Below are 6,000 nucleotides of genomic sequence, written 5' to 3'. Positions count from 1 at the left end.
GAGTGACAGGAAAGAGGGAAGAAAATAGCCAACAAGAAAACCAGCCAGGGATAAAGAAGGACTGTTTTGATTTGTTTTGCAGTGTTTGTTGGAATTCTTTTTTTCCTTAGGGGTACAAATGTAGGTGGCTAAGGGGGTTAGGACAGGAGAGACCTCAGTCAGTTTGTAATTAGAAGGCAACGTTCCGGAGGCAAGGAAGGCAGGCGAGGCAGCTTGGCAAGCGGACAAATTGGCCAGAATGACTCTCTGCAGGACAGATTTGTGGGGCTTTATTTGCCTCCATTAGTATTATTACCATTATTTGGGGGCATAACTGATCTGTAATAAAGTACACATAATTTAAGTGTACAATTGGATACGTTTTGACATATGTATACCCCTGTGAAAGCATCACCACAATCAGTAGAGTGAACGCAGTATGTCCAGAGCCCCCTTGTGATCCCCCCGGCCTGTCCCTCTCCATACCACCCCGGTCTGCTTCTTGTCATGCAAAATCAGTTTGCGTTTTCTAGAATTTCATATAAATAGAAGCATACAATAAGTGCTCCGTTTTGTCTGGTTTCTTCCACTCGGCATCACTATTTTTTTTTTTAAGATTGCAACTCCTTTTTTTTAAAGATTTTATTTATTTATTTGAGAAAGAGAGAATGAGAGACAGACAGCACGAGAGGGAAGAGGGTCAGAGGGAGAAGCAGACTCCCTGCCGAGCAGGGAGCACGTTGAGGGACTCGATCCCGGGACTCCAGGATCATGACCTGAGCCGAAGGCAGTCGCTTCCCCAACTGAGCCACCCAGGCGCCCTCAGCATCACTATTTTGAGACTTGTCTGTGTTGCTATGTGTTTTCCTTCTTGTTTACCGCGAGGTAGCCGTATTCGTTTCCTGTGGCCATTGCAACGAATGACCACAAACTGGGCGGCTCACACAACAGAAATTGATTCTCTCACAGTTCTGGAGGCCAGAAGTCTGAAATCAAGGTGTCCACAAGGGTGTTTCCTCCTGAGGGCTGTGAGGGAGGATCTGTTCCATGCCTGTCCCCTAGCAGCTGGTGGCTGCCGGCGTTCCGTGGTGTTCCTTGGCTTGTGCGAGCATCACTCCAATCTTTATCATAGAAAGGGACAGTGGGAAAGGAAACGGAATAGGGGACTGACGGACAAAGGTAAACAGGTGAAGGAGGAAGAAATAAGAAGAAGAATGAACTGGAAGGAGTTGAGGGGAGGCGTGGCAAACTTTTCCCCTTGGCCCGTCAGTCAGAAATTTCTACTTTCTCTTTTGGCAATTCTCCCACGTAGATTTAAGATTTTTAAGAGAACTTAATTTCTCTGTTCCAGCGAACCGATTGCTCTGAACTGAAGAGGCTGGACCCACTCTGAGAAGTCAGTCAGACTTTGATGCCATGGCTGAGCACTAATGGCACACTTGCCAGAGCAACGGGGCCTTCTTGGTGCCAACAGCCTCAGTGCCTTTAGGAAACTCTGTCACTGTAGTAACACAGCCTGCCTCGCTGCTCTCAGGGGACTTCCTGCTATCTCAAATGAAGCCAAGCCCAACGTATTTAACATTCCCTTTCTTTTTTAGTTCTCAGATAAAGTCTACTGTCCCACACATCTGCCTTTTCTTGGAGTAAAACTCCCCAAAAGGGTGATGGGTAGCTGCTGTCTCTACTTCTCACTTCTCATTTCCTCCTCAACCCACTCTCGTCAGGCTTTGGTCCCACAGTCCCCTGCTGTCGTCAAGCCAGCTGTCGCCTCCTGTCCCCAGAACCACCATTCACTCTCCAGTCCTCACACCCCTCTCTTTCATGACGCCACACTTTTCCGGCTCTCCCCGACTTCACAGACACCACCTCCGCGGATTCCTTGGCTGGCTCCCACTCTGCTTCCCTTTTCCTCTCCAGCTGTTTTCTCATCCTAGCTGGGTCTCCAGTCTGTCCCTGTCATCAGAAGTGGGGCCCTAGATGATAGATCATAAAGGACATTGCTGTTTCCGTCTTGTTCTCCCTTGGATTGCCCGCTCTGGGGGAAGTTAGCTGATCTAACATGAAGATACTCAGGTAGCCCTACAGAGAAGCAGACATGACAAGGACCTGAGCCTCATTGCCAACAGCCACGTGGGGGAACCATCTTGGAAGTGCGTTGCCATCCTCAATCAAGCCTTCAGATGACTGCAGTCCCTGCTGATGGCTTGACATACAACCTCATGAATCATCCTGACCCAGAACCACCTTCTTAAGTTGCTCCCAGGCTCCTGACGCTCAGAAAGTGTGCTAGAGAGTAAATGTTTGTTGCTTTAAGTCACCAAGCACTAAGGTAGGCATGATACATCCATGCCTACCTCTCTGACCTCATCTTCCAGTACTTTCTCACCATGCTCCCACAGCATCTGCCTGCCTACTGTGCCTGAGACAACGCCAAAGTTGTTCTTGACCGAGACCCTTGTCCTCATTGGTACCTCTGGTTAGCATCCTGTTGCCTTGGGACTTCTCATGCCTAGCTTCTTCCTGTCATTTAGGCTTAGTCTTCTATGACCACTCTAAGTTAACCACTTCCCCATTGCCATCCTAAAAACTCTCCATCACCTTCCTCTGTTTTATTTTCCTCCTAGCACTCATCACTAATCATAATAATTTTTTCATTGATTTATTTACTCATTGTCTGAGCAGGAAATTGCTCTTATATGTACCATGGCATCCTCTGTGCCTAGAAAAATGCAGGGAACAAAATAGGTGCTCAGTAAACATTTACTAAATGAGACAAAGAAGAAAACTATTTAAATATTAGAACCATAATCCTTAAGAAGGTTTCTGAGGTCAGAGTCTAAATTTTTTTTTCTACTAGGTATCCTTGGCTGGCCTGTTGACTTAGAATGTCACAATTATGTTGAAAGCTCCAAAGGACAAATATTTTCAAACATAGCTGGTGAGTGCAGAGAGGAGGTAAGAAAAGATTTGGAGAGAAAGGGAGGAGGCAAAGTGGATCAATGAAAACATAGATGAAAGTTGTGCTGACTCATGGGTGCCTCCTCCAACCAGCTCTGGTTGGCAAAATGATTCTAATAGATACTTGTTCTTCAAGCAGATTTTGGAAAATTGGCAAGTTACCATGTATAATAACTCAAATCTTGACCCAGTTCCGCCAATACAGAGAAATTAATTATATCAATTGTATCTGTATGATCTCTCCACGGAAATGGTGGGTGGTATAAGGGTCAAATACCAGATGTAAATTATTTTGTAACAAACATCTTTATCCCTTTATGTCACAGATTACCCAGGAGTGATATTTAAAATACTTGACATCTGTATAGGAAATATAAATTAGTATATGTCAGTATATATACCAAAATTTAATAATATTGCTTTTTATTTTCTAACTAAACTATGTACGGCATAAACATTGATAAAGCTACAGTGCAAGCGAGTCAGAAATCATTGTGATAGTTTCCAGTCATTTGTGATTTGTACTAATTGTGTGTTCTGGGCAGTTTGGGCTGGCAGCGAGTGCAGTCTGCTCTGTCAGGGTGGCCCTTTCCTGTACCCATGAGTCTCGGCACATTCCTAGGTCCCTCTACTGCTTTCTGCCCTTGTCCCGTTGAGAATAGGGGAGGTGGAGGCCTTCCATCGTGGCTAGCCCCAAGTGCATCACCATCCCTTGAGGTATCTTAACGCTCCTCCAGCTTTGTTGATAGGCATTTCACTAACCTCCCCTCAGCCAACCTTTTTGAGATGAGGTGGTATCCTATTCTTCAGGTACTCAGACCACCAGCCATAATGAGGTAAATCTTAGTTCACTTCAAGATCATTATAAAGGGAGTGCTGGGGTGGCTCAGTTGGCTAAACGTCTGCCTTCTGCTTGGGTCATGATCCCAGGGTCCTGGGATTGACCCCACATCAGGCTCCCTGCTCAGCGGGGAGTCTGCTTCTCCCTCTCCCTCTGCCCCTTCCCCTGCTTGTTCTCTCTCTCTCAAATAAATAAATAATTTTTTTAAAAAGATCATTAAAAGGGATTATAAAATATGTTATAAATTGGGGAAGGCTAGATGTGATGAGGCTGAGAACCTCTGTTCTGGAGCAAAGATGTAAAAATATATTGTTGGAAGGATAGATAACAAAGGCCCCTCCTCCTCATAAACACCTTGAGGAGTCCAGAGCTGGACAGAGAACAGGTAAATGCAAAGAGAAATGGGAGCCTCCTGGGAGGACTACTTGGCACATCTTGCTTGGGCTGAATTGACTAAACACTGAGTAGACATAAAGGACACAGGCCATGTGCCCCGTGTATGTGTCTGCCCCACCCTATGCCAGTGTGGGGAAGTTCACACTATAAAAATGGGCAGTCAGGGCTAGGGCCCTGGGCTCAGCCCCCTAGATCCTACATTTCTTGGGGCGGGGGGGGACACCACTCATCATCCCGGCCTCTCCTGCAGAGCAACATGCCAGGGGGAAAAGGACTCCATCTCTTCATGTACAGTTTGAGATCCCAGGCCTGGGTGACAGCAGGCGGGGAGACCTCCACTTCCTTCTCTCAGAAGCTGCAGAGCAAGAGGATGCTGCTGCTCAGGTGGATGAATGGTAGCCAGGGTTTCAACCAAAGTGTCTCAGATCAAGCAGTGTGTGGGACACAGGAACTCCATATGGTAGAAATGGCAGCAAAAAACAGGTACTGCAGCAGAAGGCTTCTGGGATTTTCAGTCAGTGTCAAGTCTACTTGACTCCTTGAATGGTGTAAACCCCTCGGTTGTTGGGTTTACCATTGCAAAAAAGACAGCCGGGGGGAAGAAGGTTCTTGCTGTTCAAAGATGGATGCTTGAGTGACTTAAAATGAATACTTAAAAGATGTGATTTTATTATATGCACATCAGGCTGGGAAAGCAGGCTATATGGCTGCACTTCAGCAGCACCCTGTTTTCCTTGGAACAAAATCCAAACTGCCCCCTCATGACAGACCATGAAGGATTCAGAGATTCAAGCCAAGGTGTCCTCATTGGATTGATGCTCAGGATGATCTCATGCCCTAGTGTGAGGTTATAGAGTAAATGGTGTCCCCCAGAAAGGACAGGTTGTAGTCTTAACCCTGGGTACCTGTGAATGTGACCTTATCTAGAAATAGGGTCTTTGCAGTTGTAGACACATTAAGATGAGGTCATACTGGGTTAGGGTGGGCCCAGATTTGATTACTGGTATTCCTAGAAAAAGAGGGAAATTTGGAGCCCCCCACATACACATACACACACACGTGTGTAAACAGAGGCAGAAATTGGAGTTAGGCATCTACAAGCCAAGAAATGCCAAGCACTGCCAGCAACCATCAGAAGCTAAGACAAGCCAAGGAAGGATCCTTCCCTTCTGCCTTCAGAAAAAGCATGGCCCTGTTCATACCTTCATCTCACACAAAGAGCCTCCAGAACTGTGAGGGAATACATTTTATGGGCTTTTTTTTTTTAAAGATTTTATTTACTTATTTGAGAGAGAGAGAGAGCACAAGAGGGAAGAGGGTCAGGGGGAGAAGCAGACTCCCCGCTGAGCAGGGAGCCCGATGCGGGACTCGATCCTGGGACTCCAGGATCATGACCTGAGCCAAAGGTAGTCGCTTAACCACCTGAGCCACCCAGGTGCCCCATTTTATGGTTTTTATCTACCAAATTTGTGGTCATTTGTTATAGTAGCCCTAGAACATGATATACAAGGTATACATGATTTGGGATTAGAATTACCTGGGGTTTTTTGTTGTTGTTTTTATCACTACAGTAACCCCCCATTGGGCAAAGACTGTCTCTGGCTTATTTATCATTATTAACCCACCTCCTGGAATATGGAATGTTCTATATTCCACATAAAAGAAATATAAGTTCCTTAAGTGAACAGGAAAAAAAAAAAGATTACCTGAAGGAAAATGGTTCTGTATCAAAAAAGTAAGAAAAAAAAGAAAGAGAGAGAAGGAAGGAAGGAAGGAAAGGAAGAAAGAAAGAAAGAAAGAAAGAAAGAAAGAAAGAAAGAAAGAAA

Source organism: Zalophus californianus, chromosome 7 (genome assembly GCF_009762305.2).
Source record: "Zalophus californianus isolate mZalCal1 chromosome 7, mZalCal1.pri.v2, whole genome shotgun sequence".
In the NCBI taxonomy this organism is placed as follows: domain Eukaryota; kingdom Metazoa; phylum Chordata; class Mammalia; order Carnivora; family Otariidae; genus Zalophus; species Zalophus californianus.
Note: the sequence above shows the minus strand (reverse complement) of the source record.